Below are 23,759 nucleotides of genomic sequence, written 5' to 3' on the forward strand. Positions count from 1 at the left end.
ATTATTATTTTGATTACCATTATAAAGTTTTATTAGCATCTGTGCTAGTCACTTATTGCTTTCCTTTACAGTAGTCTGGTAATGCCCATTTATTTACTGAAGTTTTAGAGTTGTATGTGATTCCCTTCTTTCCTTTTATAGGAACTCATGTTATTTAAGACCTGGACCTTTTCCCTCTTTGAAATGTAAAAAGTTGTTTGCTTATAAATTATATTTGCCTACCTTCTGATATTGAAAAGAGTTTAATATTTGGAAATTAATATGTCCATTTTACCCTGAGTACATCTATTCTTTCTAAGGTTGAAAATTTTGCCCTATTTCCAGTTTTTAAAAATATCCACTTTTTAAAACTTTTAAACATTTTTGCAATGTTTACTTTTTAGTCCATCTGGAATTTATTTTAGTACATAAATAAATACAGTAAAAGAGCTGTAAGAATATAAATTGACACCTTTTTTTAAAGAAGAGCTTTCTCAATCATACCAACAACTTTTATTGAATAATAAACACGTTTTTCTTTGAGTTGTCCCAAGTAACATACATCAGGTGGTTTATAATTGACACTATATATAAGCAACCAATTTTTTACAGTGATCAATTTATTCTTGAATAAATATCTCACTATTAAACTTAAGGTAATTGTGTATGTTTTAACGGTTGCCAGGTCTAGGGACGCCTGGGTAGCTCAGTCCCTCAAGTGTCTGTCTCTTGATTTTGGCAGGTCATGATCTCAGCGTTGTGACATGAATGGAGCTCACATGGGGCTCTGCACTGGGTGTGGAGCCTGCTTAAGATTCTCTTTCTATCCCTCCCCTCTCCCCCTGTTTGCTCTCTCTCTCTCTCTCTCTCTCTCTCAAAATAAATAAATAAATAAATATTGAAGAAAAAAATGATTGCCACGTCTAAATTTTACTTTTTCTTTCTTTTTTTCCACCTTCCTATTCTCAACCGTTTAAACTTTGCAGAGTATATTTCTCAAAATTTCCTTTTGATAACAGCGTCCCTTTTATAAAATAGCTCCTGCAGCAGACAAGAGTGTAAAGCAGATGAAAGCTGAGCTGCTTTGGTTGCATAAGCTTGTAGCCCTGACCATGAGGATTGCACTACATCCCACCTGCAGAATTTTGGGGCTCCTTAGACTCCTTAGACTCCTTAGACTTAAATCTGCCACTCTAGAATACCTTTCATATATATATATATATTTTTTTAAGATTTTATTTATTTATTTGAGAGAGAGAGAGACAGTGAGAGAGAGCACGAGCGAGGAGAAGGTCAGAGAGAGAAGCAGACTCCCCATGGAGCTGGGAGCCCGATGCAGGACTCGATCCCAGGACTCCAGGATCATAACCTGAGCCAAAGGCAGTTGTCCAACCAACTGAGCCACCCAGGTGTCCCTCATATATATATTTTAATGAATTCTCCCAACAGTAAATTTTTATGTTACTTCAAATTGCATTAAATCTATAAATTAATTCGAACATAACTGATAATTACAATTTTGCCTGTTACCAACTTACTGCATCTTTGATCCAAACTAGTCATTGTCTTGCCTGTGATACTACAGTATGTCTCCCTTGCCAGCTGTCACTTGTTGACAGCTGTCACTCTTGACTTGATACCAGTAGTGCTTAGCTTCCAGCGTGCTAGTTACACCTGAGTCTCCTGCCCCATCAGCCTCTGTCAACCAGCTTCCGAGAGGGGGTTCTAGGCTTGCAGATCCCCTCCTGTCAGTTTTGGTCCATTGATACCCTATAGATGGTTACTTTCTTGTAAGTCCTGGCCTTTGTTTCTCCACTCATCAATCTTGGTCTTCCTATAGTGACCTGATTGAGGGTTTTTGACAGCTAGTCTTGGCCTGCCAGCATCCTTCAGAGAGTTTTAGTGAGACTTTTATGCTTGGCAGGCAACACATAGTTCCTTGTCCTTTAGTTAGATGACATCCCAGTGGGAGATTTTCTGATTGGCAGACCCAGCCATCATTCCCTACTGTCTAGCCTCAACCCAATGGCACACTGATGAGAAGCTTCTAGCTTCCCAGTTCCTGCCCAAAGTCTCCAAGTTTCCACATCTTGGGCTTTAGTAACACACCCTCTAATGATGTCTGAATTACAGTTGTAGGGAAGAGAACCCCTCCAACTATCTTCTTTTTTTTCAGTATATTTCCTTAGTCTTACATAATTTTTTTTTTGTTTAGTAGCTAATATTTTAGAAATTGTTAATATTTCTTTATATTAAAACTTCTTTCTTCAAATTACTGTGTTTTTCAGCTTCTTCCTAGATGCTGACTGATAAAATCTCTTGTCCCTTTATCTTTCTCATTTTCTTTCCTCACTTCCTTCTCCTCCTCCTTCTTTCTCTTCTTTAACTAAAAGATACATCTTTCCAATTATTCAGATCTTCCAAAATGGGTTTTTGTGTTTTGAAAACTTCTTTGTTTTATTTTTCTTTTATTATGTAGCATTGTTTTATTTTAGAACTCTATAGTCTATATTTTATTCCTATGGTGGATGGGGTATTTTCCACTCTATTTTTTCTTGGACTTCATTGATGCATGGGAAATTAATGCTCTGCTTTTAAGTTTACTTAACTTCCATTTTGTCTTGTTGTTGTTGTTGTTGTTGTTGTTAAGATTTATTTATTTACAGAGTAAGGGGAGGGCCAGAGGGAAAGAATCTTCAAGCAGCCTTCCCTCTGATTGCGGAGCTGTACTAGAGGCTGGATCCCAGGACCCTGAGATCATGATGTGAGCTGAAACCAAGATTTGGATCCTTAACCATCTGAGTCACCCCAGTGCCCCTCCATTGTGTCTTTTAATTAAACTACTTTATGGTCTACTTTCATTTATTTTTGAAATTCTCTATTTTAACAATTTTAGTTTCTGTAAATAATGATTTTTTGTCTTTTTGGCCATCCTGATTTCTGAGAAATAGGTTCTATGTTTATAAGATAAATATTTTTCACCTCTACGTATAGGAGGAAAGAGTAGAGAAAGGAAAACTTCTATGGATGGAAGTGGGAGACTAACAACCCCTTACAACCCACAAACCCTTCCTCCCACAGAGGACCTCATTATTCATGTAATATTTTGAAGAAACTATTGTGTTTAAAATTAAAGACTCCTTGTTCATACTTATGTTTGTACAGCTTGTTGGAAGAAGGTAGCAGGAATCTCAACTCCCATTTTCAATCAAAATACTCACCAGAAATTTACTACTATTTTAATTTATCTTCCTACAAACAAACAATTCAAGAAATAAGACCACATTGTATCATTTTGGGCCTCTGAAATGGAAAGAAAAAAATTAAATTAACCTGACGACTCTTCTTAATAATAGCCTTAAGTTCATCTCCATTCGATTTCCTACTCAAGTTTTTCCAAGCTATTTTCCCAGGTGAATTAACCAGTGTTAACAATGCAAACAATAGCTAACACTTTTTAGGTTCTTATGTGGCACCACAACTTAACGCCTTTCTATGTGGTACTTTATATGGATTAACTCACTTAATACCCACAATAGCCCTTTTAAATAATACTATTATTCTTTCAGTTTTGCAGACGAAGAAACTAAGGACCAAGAATATAATTTTCTAAAGTCACATAGCTAGTCAATTATAGATCTAAGATTTGAAATTTGGTAGTTTCTAAAATCTTCATTTATTGTCTCTTTGGCAGCAGAGATCACATTAAACAGTGTTAGGAATATAAACATTTCCCAAATTGTGACATCTTATATGAATTCCTAATTTATTTTTTAATCTCTACCTTATTTCTCTAAGGTATGAACTACCACTATATTTTACATATAAATATAATTAGGTTTAAATACTGCATGAATAATTGGCCCAAGGCCATTTATTCTTTTTTTTTTTTTTTAAGATTTTATTTATTTACTTGACAGAGCGAGATCACACGTAGGCAGAGAGGCAGTCAGAGAGAGAGGAAGAAGCAGGCCTTCCACTGAGCTGAGAGCCTTATGTGGGGCTCTATCCCAGGACCCCAAGATCAGCAAAATTTAGCACTAGGGGCAACTTCTTTTGGGGGGAGTGGGGAGTCAGGGAAAAGCTATTTGCCTATGAAGTTGTTGCACTGGAGATTAGTCATACAAAAAAAATGGAAAATATTTTTAAAAAGTGAAAGAAAGCAAAAGAGAAGAAAGATAAAAGTAAAAAGAAGGGCACCTCGGTGGGTCAGTTGGCTGAGTGTCCAACTGGATTTCAGCTCAGGTCATGAGCTCAGGGTCACAGTATCACCACTGCAGGGTTTCATGCCCAGCAGGGAGTCTGCTTAAGATGCTCTCTCTGCACCTTCCTCTACCCCTCCCCACTCTCTTTCAAATAAAAAAATCTTTAAGGAAAAAAAAAATCTGTTTTCAGCTTTTCTAGCATCCTGAACAATCTTATTTTGTGAGAAAAGTGAGAAACTTCTCCCATAAGAAATATAATTTGTTATGTTTCAACATCTACTGGAAAATCCATTATATATTTACTGTCTTCTATATTGGAGTGGCACCTATCTTCATTATTTTGGAGTGGCACTTAATCTTCATTTATAATGTAGGAATTTGCAATGTAAGTAATGAGTAATTCTCACTTCTTTATATCTATTCCATTAATCACTTTCAGACATATACATATACATATATATGTATATGTATATATATCTCCCAAGGAAACTAGAATGGATTCTTTCTAGAGAGGATTAAAAAGAGAACTTTATGCATATTTGTGATTTTAATGTATCACCTTCATAGAATAAACATGGAGAAGCTCCAAGAATAGCCTCTGAGAGGCTGCAGTCAGCCAGAAGTCCAACACCCACCCTGGGGATATTCCTGATGAGCACCAGGTGTGTGGGAGGCTCTTGGAGGTCATGCTGCCCTGTCTGACCCTCTCAGGACTCTCACCAGAGTTCCCTCTTGTCAATGCCTGTAGTGGAGGCCAGCTCACGGACTCTGCCAGCTGGGAGGGATGCACTGGTGAACTTCATTCTCTTCTTACCAGTTACTGTATGGGTGTGACTCAGCTTTGGCCAGGAGGACTCAGCTGGGGTCTTTCTCTGGCCTACAGGGATGGTTTACCTTTTTTCAGAGATCCTGTTGACCTCATATGACTCCTGTTGGATTTGTCCAGCTTCCAAGTCAGACTTTTAAAGGAACTGCCTCCCTTATTCTGCTGGATTTGGGAATAAAAGCTTTATTGTTCAAGCCAAATAAAAGGGGGGAAAAAAAGGAATCAGACCAGGAGTCTGATCAATTATTATTATTACCACTTCTTTGGAGGAAACAAACAAAGAGAAGAACAAGGGAGCCTTTTGCTGAAAGCTCCTTTTATTTATCATCAGACATGTCCTTCTGTATCACTGAAAATGCTCTTAAAATTTTTGTTGTCTGCTATTAATATATCAGTACAGCTTTCTTTTGATTAATGTTCATAAGGTATATCTGTTTCTTTCTTTCTTTCTTTCTTTCTTTCTTTCTTCTTCTTCTTCTTCTTCTTCTTCTTCTTCTTCTTCTTCTTCTTCTTCTTCTTCTTCTTCTCCTTCTTCTTCTTCTTCTTCCTCCTGGCTTGTGACTATCCACATCTTCATATTTAAAGTGGGTTTCTTTAGGCAGTTTACAGTTGAGTATTGACATTTCTTGTTTTTTTGTTGTTGTTGTTGTTCTTTTCTTTTTTTTTCTTTAGATTTTATTTATTTATTTGAGAGATAGAATGAGAGGGGAGAAGTCAAAGAGAGAAGCAGATCCCCTGCCAAGCAGGGGAGCCTGATGTGGGACTAGATCCTGGGACTCTAGGATCATGACCTGAGCTGAAGGCAGTTGCTTAACCAACTGACCCACCCAGGTGCACTGAGTATTGACATTTTTTAATGAAATCTGAAACCTCTCACTTTGTATTGTGATTTCAAGACCATTTACATTTTTTTTAAAGATTTTATTTATTTGACAGACAGAGATCACAAGTAGGCAGAGAGGCAAGCAGAGATAGAGAGGAAGGGAAGCAGGCTCCCTGCTGAGTAGAGAGCCCAATTCGGGGCTTGATCCCAGGACTCTGGGATCATGACCAGAGCCCAAGGCAGAGACTTTAACCCATGGAGCCACCCAGGCAACCCAAGACCATTTACATTTAATATAGTTTCAATATGGTCGCAATTAACTCTAACATCCTGCTAGTTGTTTTTTATTAGACACATCTTTACTTTTTGTTTTTTGTTTCTCTTTCCTATCCTTTAGATTACATATTTGTAATGATTCAATTTTATTTCAAATACTGGTTTACCAGTAATAGCCATTTTTATATTCTGCATGGTTACTTCTATTTTGCAATGCACATCATTTTTTTTTCAAGAATTTATTTATATGAGAAAGACAATGAGAGAGAGAATGAGAGCACACAGGGGGAGAAGCAGACTCCTTGCCAAACAGAAAGCCTGATGTGGAGCTCGATCCCAGGACCATGATACAAGACCTGAGCCAAAGGCAGATGCTTAACTGACTGAGCCACCCAAATACCCCAGTAATGCATATCCTTAGCAATCACAGTCCACCTTCAAATATAATACCACTTCACATGGGCTTTGAAAATCTCATAACTATATTTCTATTTCCCATTTCTTATTCTTTGAATTCTTCTTGTCATATGTTTCATTTTATATATTGCCACATATTAAAACCCAATAATGCACTTTTGAAGAAATTAAATACTCTTAAATTAAATTATTCTAAATTTAAAAATTCTAAATTAAATACTTCTTTAATTAAGAAATTAAATATTCTTTTGGAGAAATTAAAAAATAAGAAAAGTCCCTTATGTCTCATTTTTTTCCAAATTTCTAACATTTTCATTTATTTGGGTAAAAACCAATATCCAACTGATATGTTTCTTTTAGTTATGAACTCCTTTTACATTCCTTGTATTGCTTATCTAGTGACAGTAAATTTGTCTTCTATTTGTCTGAAAAAGTCATTATTTCCCTTTTAATTTGAAAGTTTTTTTTTTTTTACTTAGTAGAATATTCTAAGTTGATAATTTTATTAAGAATTTAGAGTTGCCCCCACTGTCTTCTGGCTTACATAATGTTTGTTTTCTATTGCTTCAAAATTAGCACGTATTTAGTAACTTGAAATCATATATGTTTTCTGTGATTGGAAGTCTGGGCAAAGCTTAACCAAGTCCCCTGCTTGAGTTCAACAAAGCTAAAATTAAGGTATAAGTCAGAGCTGGGTTCTCATCTGAAGGCTTAAATGGGAAAATGTCTAGTTTCAAGTTCTTTCATGTTGTTGGTTTCATGTCATTTCCATTCTGCTTTAAGATTTGTAGGAGGTTAAAAAAAAAAAAGATATGTAGGATGTTATTATTGAAAGCCAGCAAAGGAGGAAATCTACAGTGTGTTTGTTAGCAAAGTGGAGTTGTACATAATATAAAATAATCATAGAAATGACAGCCTATTACTTTTGCCATATTCTATTAATTATAAGCAAGTTAAAATCTCAATGAAGGAAAGGAAATATATAAAGGCATGGATTCCAAAAGACAGGGTTTATTGGATGTCATATATAATTTCTGATGAGAAGTCAGATGTAATTAATATCTTTGTTTCTTTATGGATTATATTTGTTTTTTCTCTGGACAGCTTAAAGATATAAGATAGAAAGATATGAGCAAAAGACTCTTTAATTATGAATTTGAACAGTATTAACTCATATTATGCTTTATCTTAAAACTAAAAAAACAACAAAGTGACAACAAAGCAAACACATATTATGTTTTGGTCCATTTGAATGGTGAAAGAAAGGAACTAGAAAGAATGACTGCTTCAAAGTCATGAGTACTTCCAGTGTCAAAATACTGGCCTCTAAATACTGTTTTCTATTAAAATATTCATTGGAGAAATGGCTAATTTCAAGTCTGGGCAAGAGTAAAATAGGATGAGCCAGAGCCTGAAATATCTCGTTTGGCCAGTCTAAAGGCTCAACCCCCCCCCCGCCCCTGGCCATTTGGGATGAATTCCACTGGGCAATGGATGGCATAATTTGAGCTCCATTAAGGGTAAAAATATAATAAAAGCAATAGATTGAGACCAAAAAAATGTAGTGTATGATTAAATTTAGTGTGTGTGTGTGTATGTAAATATATGTGCGTGTATGTACACACACACACACACACACTGCTATAGGCCAAATGTTTATATCTCCCTAAAGTTCTTATGTTGAAATGTTAACCCACCAATGCGATAATAATAATATGTAGAGTATTTGAGGTAAATGGCCATGAAAGACTGCAAATTGAAGAGATTTTGGTCCTTATAAAAGAGACCTCAAAGAGCTCTCTTGCTGACATGTGAGAACACAGTGAGATGGTTATCTGTAATCCATGAAGGATATCCTTACCAGACGCCAATGTACCATCCCTAATCTTGGACTTTTCAGTCTCCAAACAAAAATTAATGTTTGTTATTAAGCCATACAATCTAGAGTAATGTTACAGTAACCCGAACAGACTAAGACACAGGTGTGCACACACACATACACACAATTTATTTTTGAAGTATCTAATGAATTAACATTATATAAAAAAATTGTAAAGTTAAGAAAAATAATTAAACATTTATTCTGGGTTTCCAAAATAAGCTAAGTACCAGTATAACTCAAAATTTAATGAAGGTAATTATTCAGTTAAGGAATTTTAGGTACTAAATTGAAAAGCATAATGGAATTAAATATCACAATTTTGCAATTCTTAAAAAATTGGTGAATCTAGGTATTGAACATCAGAAAAGAGAGGCATGGATATGTTACGGTCACCTGAAGAACATTCCACCACCTCTGAGCCTGAATTTAATACATTAAATAAAATGGATCATTTTCAAAATTTTTATAGCACTCCATCTGTGATACTGCAGTCTGCAGATGCAAACAGGAAATTCTACAGTAAAATCAACCCAGGTTCTTATAAAGTAAATTAACTAGAAAACAAAACAGAGAAAGATGGAGATGGAATCTGTAGATGAAGAGAGTCACAAGATATTAGCCAATCACATATGGGGATTTTTTTTTTTTTTGAGTCTGGATTCAAAATAAAGACTGTAAAAATTGGGGTGCCTGGGTGGGTCAGTGGGTTAAGCATCTGCCTTTGGCTCAGATCATGATCCCAGGGTCCTATGAGATAGTTGCCTTGGGCTCCCTGCTCAGTGGGGAGTCTGCTTCTCCTTCTCCCTCTACCCATACCCCCCATTTGTGCTTTCTCTCTCTCACATACTCTCTTTCTCAAATAAATAAAATCTTTTAAATTTATAAAATCTAAATAAAATATTTTTTTAAAAAAATTATATATCTTTAAAAATTAGAATTTTCTACACTGACTGGATAATAGAGGTTAAAGTCATAAAGAAATAAATGTTTTCATGGTATAATGTGGCCTTATGGTACAGAAGAAGGTAGATAGGTAGATAGGAGAGAAATGGTAAATGGAATATATATGGATGAAATAACGCGGTATCTGAAATTAGTTTAAAATGATATGAGGATGGATTGAAATATAGACGAGGCAAGATTTGTCAGGAGATGATTATTGCTGAACCTGGATGATAACTACTATGTTTATTACCGATTTTGCCTATATTGCATATATTTGAAGGTTTTATTTTAAAATGTTAAATAAAATGATAAGGATCCTTTTGTAAGAAATTTAGCACAGAATTCTCTCCAAGAAATGGTGAGAAGATAAAACTATAGCAAGAGTTTGGCATCATAAAATATTCAATTAAGAGGTATCATCTTTCACAATTTTTTAAAGATGTAGTATCGTGATGTGTTTAAAAGGATGGGCTGGAGAGTCTGACCTACATGGTTGGTTACCTAAGATCCCCAGGCTATAGTTTTCTCACTTACAAAATGTGTATAATAGTACCTGCTTGACATAACATCTTACAAACACTGAGAATATGTTCAATATTAATTCATATTAAAATAACATTTTACAATGCCTCTTACAGGCATTGATATCATCACACCTCAAAAATTAACATTATTATTAATAATATATACACAAATAGTAATATTACAATGTTAGTATTCCGTTGCAGTTGTATTTAACCCTACAAAATAACTGTGTTTTATAAGAGGTTAAAAACTAATTCAAGTTAGTGAGAGGAATTCAAACAAATATCTTTATGGGATTTTTTTTTTTTTAAAGATTTTTTATTTATTTGTCAGAGAGAGAGGAGAGCGAGCGAGCACAGGCAGACAGAATGGCAGGCAGAGGCAGAGGGAGAAGCAGGCTCCCCGCCAAGCAAGGAGCCCGATGTGGGACTCCATCCCAGGACGCTGGGATCATGACCTGAGCCGAAGGCAGCTGCTTAACCAACTGAGCCACCCAGGCGTCCCTCTTTATGGGATTTTAAATGAAATAATGTCTGTGTAAAACAAGTTGGCCTATGTAATCAAAAGACACTAAATATATATTAGAGTATAGATCAATAAACCCTAAATAGATCAATGACAGAAGAATTGACTCTATGATGAATTTGTTATGTGATCTGTGCTTTGTAAAAAAAGATGGAAGTTAACACTTCATACAAAATCTTATCAACTTTACATATTTTATTTTATTCATTTATTCATTCATTTATTTATTTATTTTTTATTTTTTAAAGATTTTGTTTATTTATTTGACAGAGAGAGATCACAAGTAGGCAGAGAGGCAGGCAGAGAAAGGAAGGGAAGCAGGCTCCCTGCTGAGCAGAGAGTCCCTTGCGGGACTTGATCCCAGGACCCTGGGATCATGAGCTGAGCTGAAAGTAGAGGTTTTAACCCACTGAGCCACCCAGGCACCCCTATTCATTTATTTTTTAAAGATTTTATTTATGTATTTATTTGACACAGAGAGAGAATGAAAGAGGGAACACAAGCGGGGGAAGTGGGAGAAGGAAAAGCAGACTTCCCACTGAGCAAGGAGCTCAGTGAGAGACTGGATCCCAGGACCTTGAGATCATGACCTGAGTTGAAGGCAGAGGCTCAAGGACTGAGCCACCCAGCTTCCTCAAGTTTACATATTTTAAAAACATTATATTGAAAGATCTGCCTATTATGGAAATCTTTAATATGCAGTAAACTAATAGTACATTCCACAAAATAATTAAAAACAGAAAGAATAAGGCTCATAAAAAGTTATTATTCAGGTACTCCTAAATGATAATCCAAAATTACTAGGAATCCTTTCTCTCCGTAAATCAGATACTGGACAGTAGTTTGCAAAATTGTTTCTGTGAATTTTAATTATCATCCTGTATTTTACTGTGTTCCTATAGTTTATGAAGTCAGTATAAAATACAGACTGAATTATAACCGTCTGTTTTCTCTGGCAATATTAAATATTCCACATATGAATAGATAAAACTGTGGACATAAATTACACAGTTCTTAAGCTTGTTCATATGCAAATAAATGTAAATTTATGGAGAAAAACCCCTAAAGTTACAAAAATTAAAATCTTTCATTTGAAAACATTGTGACAAGGTTTTAGCATTCAATGCAGTTTGAATCAAGAACAATAAAATATTATGGCCTGCTCACGTTTGAAAAACAAGTTATGTTGAAGCAATCTTCAGTCAATTAGGTCTCATTCAGCTTTGAAACCATTATACAAAAAGACAACTTGTAACTAAGGCATATTAACGAAATTTGCAATTTATCAAAGGGTAATTAAATTTTACATCAGTCCAGCCTCATTTATCACTATCTTTGGAATATCACCATTTTCTTAAATGTAGACAATTGAAGGTAATTTTTTAAATTAGTACTTTGCTCAATGAAATTGATCTAACTTTGGCCTTTATTGCTTTAAAGAATGAACTGCAATGAAGGAAATCCATTAAATTACCCAATCTTTTCCAACTTTAGTTTATAAAATCGACTATACTAGAAAAGATCTTCTTTTGTCAATTTTAAAAAAATTATCTGTATGATTCCAGTTTATATAAAATCATTATTATCTGTGTCTTTATTCAAAATATACTTAAGGAAATTATTCTTAGTCTCAAACATTGTATTTTAGGAAGTTATATTACTAGTGTTTTTTTTTTAATTTTTTTTTTTTTAATTTGACAGACAGAGATCACAAGTAGGCAGAGAGGCAGACAGAGAGAGAGGGGGAAGCAGGCTCCCCGCTGAGCAGAGAGCCCCGATGCAGGGCTCCATCCCAGGATCCTGGGATCATGACCTGAGCCGAAGACAGAGGCTTTAACCCACTGAGCCACCCAGGTGCCCCTTAGTAGTGTTTTTGAAGCTTCAAATAGATGAATAAAAATTGAATTATCTGAGTTACTTTACTGTCAATCACATAAACTGATGAAGGTGTAATAGAAGTTGTTTATATTAATGAATTTTAGCATTTTTTGTAAGCATATTTGATTATCTCTTTGATTACATGTTACATTAAAATTAAAAACATTGGATACAAATTTGCATATTCAAGAATTACATTCAAAAGATAATATTTTATACAGTCTATACTTTATGAAATTCATATTAATAGGAGCTTAAATTAAAATATGAATATTTAATATTTTTATTTCTTAGTGATTTCATAGTTTCAATATTTTAAATTGACTTTATTATATATTCTAAAAGAAGTTGATTTATATAAATGAATAATTGTTCTCTCAAAAATATCATTCTATTTTTAAGTTTGTTTTTTTGGTTTCTTAATTCAGAGATTTTATTTTGATAATGAGGCAAAACAAATCATTTTGTCTAAATTTGTCAAGGGCCAAAATACATACTTGCTGCTTACAATCTCACTGGGTGGTGATTAACTGATACCAAGAAAATAACTGCATTTATAAATTGTGAAATCTTTTTCAATGACTAACAACTTTAGGATCAAAATTTTATATTCTAAAAATGGATTTAATGAAATAAAAGGCAATGAAAGTAGTAGAAGGTAATCCATAAGTTCTTTGCTTTTTATAAAACTGTAGTGGAATCATAGTCCACAAGGTTCAGAAGTGCTTTATGAAGAACTTTCAGTGTTGAAAAGTTAATACATTTTTTTAAGAATTTTAACTAGTAACTTTATTTTGAGCTGTTTTACGATTACAAAAATATTGAGGAGCAAGTACAGAGATTTCATATACCCTATAATCTCTCCCCAAACTTCCCCTATTATTAATATTCTTGCATTGGTGTGGTAAATTTGTTACAGTTTATGAACCAATATTGCTATGTTTTTACTAGCTAAATTTATTAGTTGAAATTAATGTTTGTTTTTTGTGTTGTACATTCTATGGATTTTGACATGTGTAATGACATATATCCACCATTATAGTATACGGAATTTCCCTCTTCTAAAAATCCTCTGTGTACCATCTATTCCTTCTTTCTTAAATATACATTTATAAAAAAATCAAAACAATAATTAACCAACTTTTTTTTTGTTAAGAAATAGAAGGACTCCAGGGACATTATCTATTTCAGTCAATATGATAAACCAGGCAGTCATAAAAATTGTTCAATGGAAAATAACCTTGATTTCTGGAAAATAAAACTTAAAGGAACTAAAGAGTTGGCAAGAAAGGATAGAAATTTAATGGAAAGAAAAACTCTTTCCTGAATTTCAGAAAATTCAGTACAGCATGAACAAAAGGATTTAGCAATGAGGACATTTGCCAACAGAAGTGAAACACATTTTAATTTTCATAGGTTTTAGGGACAGCATGGATGGCATACAAGGAAGAATTCCATTAAAGTTGTATAATATAAGAGGGAATACTTACTAAAATGGGATTTAAATTTCTAAATATTCAGTGTAAAGGTGAAGTAGGAATAAACTTGGGTTCCAGGTCTCTGGGAAAATTGCCTAATTTGGCACCTAGTGGAGTAGAAAACAAATACCCCTGAAAATTAACAACCAAAGGCTAGACTTCACATGAATGTACTGAATGAATTCACACTACTCCAAGCAAAGGATTTAGTTAAAAATAGTCCACTTAAATTTTCATATCTATATTTTTTCCTGAAAAAACATAAGTTTTTTGAATCAGAGATAGATTATTCATACCACCTCTTAAATTGGATGGGCACACGTTAATCACTCATTGCTTAATGTGATGGCAGTCAAATGTAGCCTGAACATAACAGAGGGTTCCTTACCTGAGAAGGGTGATGTATTATGAATCTAGGAGATTTTTCTTTTCTTTTTTTTCTTTTCTTTTCTTTTCTTTTCTTTTCTTTTCTTTTCTTTTCTTTTCTTTTCTTTTCTTTTTCTTTTCTTTTCTCTTCTCTTCTTTTCTTTTCTTTTCTTTCCTTTTTAAGATTTTATTAATTTATTTGAGAAAGGGAGAATGAGAGAAAGAGAGCACAAGAGAAGGAGGAGTTTCAGAGGGAGAAGCAGGTGAGCCAAGACCCAATGAGGGACTTGATCCTGGGACTCCAGGATCATGACCTGAGCCAAAAGCAGCCACTGAATCAACCAAGCCACCCAGGCATCCCTATGAAACCTAGGTGCTTATATAGTTCCTCATCCTTCCCTCCCTAGGACAGGAGAGTTGTTATCTTTCTAATGTAAACCAATCCTTTGGGGGAAGGGGGGGGAGGGGAATGAAAACTCCCAAAGTCAATTAAGTTGCCCTTTGGAAATAAAGAAATGGTTCCAGAAAAGGTGTTTCTAAATCTCTCCTAAAGTCACCATTTTACTTCTAAGGGTTGTTTGGCATTGTAATATATTTTAAACCAAGTTACCAGTAATTTTTGCTCAGATACTCATGACTATGAAGAAACACAGAAATATTTATGGAACATTGCTTCCCAATAATAATTGCCTAAGATGCTTTATAGACATGAAAGAAAATTCTTTCAGAATGAACCTATCTTCATCTCAGGACTCAAATCGTTCCTATCTAATAATTTCCTCCAAAACTTGAGGTTATATTCATAAATAACAAATTACACAAGGAGACACTGCATGTGAATCAGAGGTAGTAAACACAGTAGATACCAGAATCAAAACAAAACTTCTCAAATGGAATTTAAAACTACAAACTATAAAAATAATAATATTTAACTTACTTAAATGCATAAAGATGGAATAAACTTTCAAGAGAAACATATTGGTAAAAATTAAGGAGGAACATAAAAATTAACATAATGTACATTTTTGACAAGTCCATTTATATCGATGGTTTAACCCAATGAAAGTTTAACCCAATAAAAATTGAAACATTTCTTGTTCATGCAATATTTCAGAGTAGGATTTGCTAGTTGGTGGTAATTTAAAAACTCAAGATGTTTTGCTTCATGCAGGCATTCAGGAACCTTGGTTTACACAGACTTTTCCATCTTAACAATTCGGCAGTCAATGTCATCCTGAGACTTGATGTCTAGCTGTCATACAGGAAAGGCAAGGGATGTATTAAGTTAGTAGGTTTATGGGCCAGGATGGATGGAATACCCACCAACTCCTGCTTACATTTAACTGCAGGAACTCTGCCACATGACAATGTCTAACCTCAAGAATGGCTGTTAATGTAATTTAACTTTATGCCCTGAAGGAAGAGGACATCAATTTGTGACCATTTAGTAGTTTGACTCCCTTAATAGCGATAATAATGTTCTACTCCTGCAGAAGATATATAACTCACAATTTTTATGCTCTTAACACTATCATCTCAAAATATATATGATGCAAAAATAGACAAAAACAGAATCAAGAATTTACAGGTCTCTAATTATAGTGGGAACACAACACTGTAAAAAAAAAATCACTATTCATAGAGCACATTTTAACAACTTGCCAGAAAATCTTAACCTAATGATTATAGGTGGAAGACTATAATAAAAAACTGTGGAATATACTTTATTTAAAAGTTTAAATATAACATTCCTAAACACTGGACACATTTTCAAATATAGCTAAATACAGTTTTTAATCATTTAAAGTTGACTGTGGAGACAAAAAGCCTTCAAAAACAAAACTCTAAAGCCTTTTCACAAATTTGCTGACAAACTCAAATCATATACACATCCATACACAGGCACACTCACATGTGCACACACACACAGAATATGTGTGCATGTGTTTTCTATTGTTGCTGCCGTAAATTACAACAATCTTACAGATTAAACCAACAGAAATTTGTTCTCCTAATGGCCTGGAGCCCACAAATTTAAAGGGAGTCCTACAGAGTTAAAATCAAAGTCAACAGGGCTAGTTTCTTCTTGAGGCTCCAGGGAAGAACACATTCCTTGTCTTTCCAGCTCCTACTTGCTGCTAGCAGTCCTTGGCTTGTGACCACATTATCCCAGTCTGCTCCATCATAACTTCTCTTCTGCAGGGAAATATCCTCCAGCCTCCCTTTAATGAGGAAAACTTTCATTACATTTAGGACTCACCTAGGTAATCCAGCATAATGTTTTCTTCAGGATCCTTAATTTTAATTTTATCATATCTGTTAAATCCCCTTTGTCACAAGATATAACATTCACAATTTGCAGGAATTAGGGCCTGACTATCCTTAAAGACCTAACAATTACAAAGTTGAGAAAACAGAACACCTCCCAAACTTATTTTATAGAACTAATATAAGCTGGATACAGATAAGTATAAGTATAAGAAAACAATATTTATATTTAGAATGGAAAATTCCTTAAACAAACTGGTAGCAAACCAAATCTAACCACGTATTTTAAAAAGGGTAAGGTTATAAGACAATTTTTTAAAAGATGCAAATTTACAAATGAATTAATAAAAACTTCACATTAACAAGTTAAAGAAAAAATGATCACAACTTTAATAGAAGCAATATAAAAAGTTGAATATAGCAGCAATTGTTTGCTATAAACTGCTTAACAAATTGGAAATGAAAAGAAACATCCTTAAATTGATCACACGTACCTTCAAAGTTAAACAAAGCAAATACTATATCTAGTTGTTAAAATATAAAAGCATTTTTATGGTCAAGTACAAATGAGGATCTAATATCACCACTTCTTTTTAACATTGTATTGGGGATCCTACCCAGTTCAAATAAGTAGTATTTAAGGGTAGAAAAATAGAAAACAATATTATTTACAAATTATATAAATATCTAGAAAATTTTTTGGAATTATTAAGTTTTTCAAATATTCTGGATTTCAAGTCAGCATTCAAAACCAATCGCTTTAACTTAAATCAGCAACAGGCAAATAAGAAGATGAAATATAAAGAGAAAAATGAAATTCATGAGGCATAGTCCTAAAGAGACATCAAAATAGGAAGTATCTAGAGAAAATGCAATACAATTTCACATACTCTCCAAATTGTTAAAAGCATATAAAATAACAAAAAGGTACAGAAAAATCTACATCTCTATACTACTAGAAAAATAATTGCCATTACCCGGTAAAAGGCTGTATATACATGAAGTAGAAATCCCACACCTGGGTATAAAACAACAACAAAACTCCTGTACATATCACTGGAAAACGTATGTGAGAATTCCTAGTAGCTTTTCCAGTACTAGTAACACAAATAAATATAAAAATTAGGGTAGAAGAATATAGTGTAATATATCCGAACTGTGTTTTACATGCCATACACTACGTGTCACTTGTAATACACAAGTGAAGATGGACAAAGAACAGTTAGTGGCTGCAACATTTAAGTTCTCAGAAACGTTTTCTTGAAATAATAAAGAAAATTACAGAATATGCAGAAAATTTAACTCTTGTTAGATGTTAAAGACAGAAAACATTAAAAACTGCACAATATGCAATGTATAATGATACAGCTATATTTGGTAAACATATTTTAAATAAGCAAGAGAATCCTAAGTACAAAATTCTGCATAATGGCTTTATTTGAGAGTGGAAAAGTGTAGTTAAATCAGGGAAGGGATAAGTGAGGAACTCTAAAATTAATGAAATAAGTAATAAAAGTTTTTGGTTACATTTCTGTCATAAATATTCTTTTCTATTTATTAACACTAGACAATATTTTAAAAATCAGTGACTATAGAGAGCAAGGAAGAATTCTCTGGGTTTTATAACTAAGAATCAAGGCAAATTTTCATGTCAAAATTTATTGAGTTTAGGATCTATGCTATTTAAAGCATTTACAGGTGTTTCTAAAATATATACACATAAAAAATCACATTGGATGAATGTGATAATAGGAAAAATAACTTTGACAAAAATTTTGAATATAAGTTTCAAATAATTTTTTAGTGAAGCAAGTGGATTATGACAAATTGCTGAATCTTAAACATAGGTATGAAATTAAATAATGTAAAATTATTTTAGGCATAACTAGTTAACACTCAAAATTATGTCTCGTGTTTTTCACGTGGAAAACACATTTTACCATTTATTTTTCCAAAAGGAATAGCCTGGAATTTGCAGCTAAGATCATGAGGGTTTGAAATATATATCATGTTGAAATACTTAGTGTTCTCCAGGTGAATTTTATGTGCAGTGTAATGTTATAGAAAGTTTATTGAATATGCAATTTCCAACAGTTAAGCCCTACTTTTTCTTGCTTGGAAAAAACTTAGATTAGGCCAAGAAACAAATATTTTTGGTGAATACAAAAGATAATTCTGATTGGAATAAGTTGTGAAGATCATTTCGAGAAGTTCTTGTTTTAAGTCAATTCATGCTTCTCAATAAAAAGAGAGAAAACATATTGGAAATTTGCTAAAAGAGTAGATCTTAAATGTTCTAACCACACACACACACACACACACACACACACACACACTCACACACAGTAACTATGTGAGCTGACGGATATGTGAACTTAGCTTATCCTGATGATCAGTTCACAATACTTCTATATACTAAAACATCACATTGTACACTTAAATTTACATGCTATTTGTCAAATATATGTCAGGAAAGCTGGAAAAGAGGGAGAGAGAGAGAGGGAGAAAATTCATCCAAAAGAGTTAGAAGTTAATGGGAAAGGAGAATATTTACACACCACTTGTTAAGAATGTAAATTAATTTTTTTCAGTGTTTATCTGGTTCCTCATAACAACTATTTATTAAAAATAGGCAAGAAACTTTATTTTAATTTAAGGTTGCCAACCTTAAAATGAAAATTAATTTTGTAACTATAATCTACATCACATAACTCAGATTCATTTCTAGAATTTTCAGTAGAAAAATAACCTAAGAACTATTCAGAGCCTATCAGCTGCAGTGCTATGATCTTTATGGTCCTTTGTTTATTTTTTAAAATATTTTTATCTGAGAGACAGAGAAAGCAAGAGAAAGAGCATGGGGGTGGGGAGGTGTCAGGGAGAGAGGGAGAAGCAGATTCCCCACTAAGCAAGAAGCCCTACTCCAGGCTGGATCCCAGGACCCTAAGCTTAAGGCAGATGCTTAACCAACTTAGCCACCCAAGTGCCCCTCTTTATGGTCTTTTAAATGAAATGTACTTTTCTGAGAAATCTGTAAATTTAAACTCTGGATTTAGCACAGATTATTAATAGAATTAAAGATGTTAGTGTTCAGAGCACTAAACCTTAAATAATCTTTTTCATGGAAAAAATAACTTCCATGTAGAAATTTAAAATATTTAGAGAGGGAAAAGCAGGCTCCCTGCTGAGCAGAGTCCAGGATCTCAGGACCCTGGGACCATGACCTGAGCTGAAGGCAGATGCTTAACCTACTCAGCCACCCAAGTGCCCAGAAAATTAAAACATTTTTACTAAGCTCTAAAACTTCTAAAAAAGGGGCGCCTGGGTGGCTCAGTGGGTTAAGCTGCTGCCTTCGGCTCAGGTCATGATCCCAGGTCCTGGGTTCAAGCCCCACATCGGGCTTTCTGCTCAGCAGGGAGCCTGCTTCCTCCTCTCTCTCTGCCTGCCTCTCTGCCTACTTGTGATTTCTCTCTGTCAAATAAATAAATAAAATCTTAAAAAAAAATAAATAAAACTTCTAAAAAAATGCATGTAACTATATTTGCATAGAAAACTCGATTTTTAAGTTTAAACTATGTTTTGAATTAAAGTTATGTTTCCAGCCTAACACTTTCTTTGTTTTTTTTTCTTTATTAGTTTCTGATTGGGAAAAACGAGAAGTATCTAACTTTGGGTGAAGGAGCCTTAGTGTTCATGCTGAGTTAGGCGAATCGCAACGAAATGAAAATAAGACACTTAAGTTGACATAATGCCAACAATGAATAGTTTTTAAAATGCTAGCCACTAGAGGCATTAATCAAACAAATTAAATAATTACCATTTTTGGTGATCTTCCTAGTTCTCAGACTTTCAATCCTATGTTATCTGGCTCACTCTTATCCTAAGACACCAAGCTGGCTATGATTTCCTCCTTACCTCTACCTACTTTCTCCTTACCTCCACCTGTCGCCTCATCCTTGAGACTCTGCCACCGTGTTCCAGGCACATCTGGTCCAGGGTTCCATCCTGAAAAAGCTGCTAGAAGCCCCTAAGGATCTCAACAATGAGGATTGCTGGGACATAAGCTCCAACAGCATAAACCTGTAGAACATGGACCCCTCCCACTTTACCCTATTGCAGCTCACCCTAAGCTCTGAGGGTTTCATTCTACATGAACCGCGAGTACCACAACTTGGCTGAGAGGAAACACAAGCAGGGAGGGTGGGAGAGGGAGAAGCAGGCTTCCATCTGAGCAGGGAGCCCCGTTCGGGGTTTGATTCCACGACCCTCGGATCATGACCGGAGCTGAAGGCAGACGCTTAACAACTGAGCCACTCACGTGCCCCTGTGGGTTGGAATCCCATCATCATGTCCAAAATACAGTGCAGTCAGTGAAGACATCATTATACTAAGGGCTGAAGATAATGCGGACATCATGGGGTAGTATTTGAAGCAATAAATCAAGAGAAGTTTTCAGGCTATGAAATTAAGGTTGTGGATTTAGATGTCAAACAACCTGGAATTTCAGAACAAGAGTATAGCTGTGTAGTAAAGATGCCTTCCAATGAATTTGCATGTATATGCTGACATCTCAGTCATACTGGAGATGCTGTTTATTTTCCTGTGCAAAAGACAGAGTGAAATTTTTACACCAGTGGAGAACTAGGAAATAGAAATATTAAGTTGTCATGAACAAGTAATGAACAAGTAAGTGAACAAGTTAAATGAACAAGTAAAAAGGAGAAACCTGTTGCCATCGAGATGAATGAGCCAGTTCCACTAACTTTTGCACTGAGATACCTGAAATTTATAAAAGCTGATCTCCTCTCTCCTGCCAGTAACAGTGTGTCTGCAGATGTACCCCTTGTAGTGCAGAAAATTGTTGATATGAGACATTTAAAGTACTACTTGGCTCCCAAAATGGAGGATGAAGAAGGATCTTAGGCATTCTTAAAAATCCAAGAAAATAAAATTAAGCTTTTTGAGAACTGCTTCTGAGATGCTAACATGTTCTTAAGTCTTTTCTGTCACCAAATTCATACCTCTGAGTACATACTTAGACAGTTTCTATAAATAACCTATATTTCTCCTCCATTCTTTATTACTTGAAGAATAAAGTCCAAAGTCAAATCTGGTTTTGTTAACCTAGAAATATTTCTGCCTTACCTAGATATACTCATGGTTTTCATAGAAAAAGTGTTTTGACTCTAAATACCGTTTTAACAAACTTTTTTCAATTTAAATTAAAGTTAATCGAATCTCAATCATCACAAGACATTGCCTTGATTTGGACCATGACTGTTGCAAGTACTGTAGGGAATTCAGTTTAAGCTACTATATCATATAAATGTGCTTATTTTTTCTATCTAGAGTAGTCTGATATAAATACATGAGATGTAGCAATAAGAAGTATTTCCAATACAGTAGGTGACAAGATATTTTGGGGGATTCATATGCCAAACTTATTTTGATATCTAACTTGAGTTTAAAAATGGGCAAGGAAGGGTTACCTAGGGAGCTCACTTGGTTAAATGCCTAACTCTTGACTTCCTCTCAAGTCATGATCTTGGGGTGGGTCCTGAGATCATGGACTCTGTGCTGGGCATGGAGCCTACTTAAGATTCTCTCTCTCTCTCTCTACCTCTTCCCCTCCCCTCCAAGCCCCCACTCATCTTTCTCTCTCTCTCTCTTGGAAAAAGAAATGAACAGGAGAGTATACCAAATCCTATATGTTTCATTATATTGTCAATTTGTTAGCAAAAACTAACACTTTTTTAAGAAGCTTTATGCACCCAGAGCTGTGTGGGCTTTAGAAGACTAGCATTGCTCTAAGCCAGTGTTCAAAAAAATACAGACCAGGGATTAGTTTCATATTCTAAAGAGGATGGGGGCCATTTAATATTGTGGCAAATGGTCTTAGAAGACTTAATAGCTCCCGAGAGTGTCACAGAACTAAAACATAGCACTAATTTTGGCTTAAAACTGACCAGCACAATATTATGCTGTAAGTCACTCTTATATATGTTTCTGAGGGGACATTGTAAGAGAGGTATTGGGAGGCAATAGCAAGCAATGGTTAAAATGTAGATTCTTGAATTGTAGTTCTTGAGTATGAATCATGGCTCAACCACTTATTTGCTTTATGATTTTGGGCAAGTTAATTATACCATTGAGCCTTACATTCCTTATCTATAAAATGTAGTTAATGAAAGTCCCCAAATCACGGGATTATTAATAGTACAATGAGATAAGTTATGGAAGCTCTTCTTTTCTTTTTTTTGTTTTTGGTTTTAGGTTTTGTTTTGTTTTTGTTTTTTGCTTGATTTTTTAAATATATTTTTAAATTTTTTAAAAATTTTTTACAAGTATAGCTAACACACAATGTTATATTAGTTTCAAGTATACAATATAGTTATTCAACATTCCTATACATTATCCTATGTTCACCACAGTGTAGCTATTATCTGTCACCACACAACACTATTACAATATCGTTGACTGTATTCCCTCTGTTGGGAGCACAGAAAATCTTAGTGCAATCTGAAGATACATGGTGAGCTGTTTCATACATACATGTTTATTTTATCATCAAGTATCTGTAGACTTGATTCTTTTTTCATTTCATTTTATTTTTTTTCAGTGTTCCAGCATTCATTGTTTATGCACCGCACCCAGTGCTCTATGCAATACATGCCTTCCATAATACCCACCACCAGGCTCACCCAACCCCCTACTCCCCTCCCCTCCAAAACCCTCAGTTTGTTTCTCAGAGTCCACAGTCTCTCATGGTTTGTCTCCCCCTCCGATTTCCCCCAACTCACTTCTCCTCTCCATCTCCCAATGTCCTCTATGTTATTCCTTATGCTCCACAAGTAAGTGAAACCTATGATAATTGACTCTCTCTGCTTGACTTATTTCACTCAGCATAATCTCTTCCAGTCACATCCATGTTGATACAAAAATTGGGTATTCATCCTTTCTGATGGAGGCATAATACTCCATTGTATATATGGACCATATCTTCTTTCTCCATTCATCTGTTGAAGGACAGCTTGGTTTTTTCCATAGTTTGGCGACTGTGGCCATTGCTGCTATGAACATTAGTGTACAGATGGCCCTTTTTTGCACTACATCTGTATCTTTGGGGTAAATACACAATAGTGCAGTTGCAGGGTCATAAGATAGATCTATTTTTAATTTCTTAAGGAGTCTCCACACCATTTTCCAAAGTGGCTGCACCAACTTGCATTCCCACCAACAGTGTAAGATGTAAGAAAGGATTTCCCTTTCTCTACATCCTCTCCAACACTTGTTGTTTACTGTCTTGTTAATTTTGGCCATTCTAACTGGTGTAAGGTGGTATCTCGATGTGGTTTTGATTTTAATC

General features: G+C 34.5%; 1 pseudogene; it reads left to right on the forward strand.

Annotated features, from left to right (window-relative positions):
- The first annotated feature begins 20,543 nt into the window (after positions 1–20,543).
- LOC125085592 (proliferating cell nuclear antigen-like) lies at positions 20,544–21,316 on the forward strand (annotated as a pseudogene).
- Positions 21,317–23,759: the final 2,443 nt, after the last annotated feature.

This window comes from Lutra lutra, chromosome 15 (genome assembly GCF_902655055.1).
Source record: "Lutra lutra chromosome 15, mLutLut1.2, whole genome shotgun sequence".
Lineage (NCBI taxonomy): Eukaryota > Metazoa > Chordata > Mammalia > Carnivora > Mustelidae > Lutra > Lutra lutra.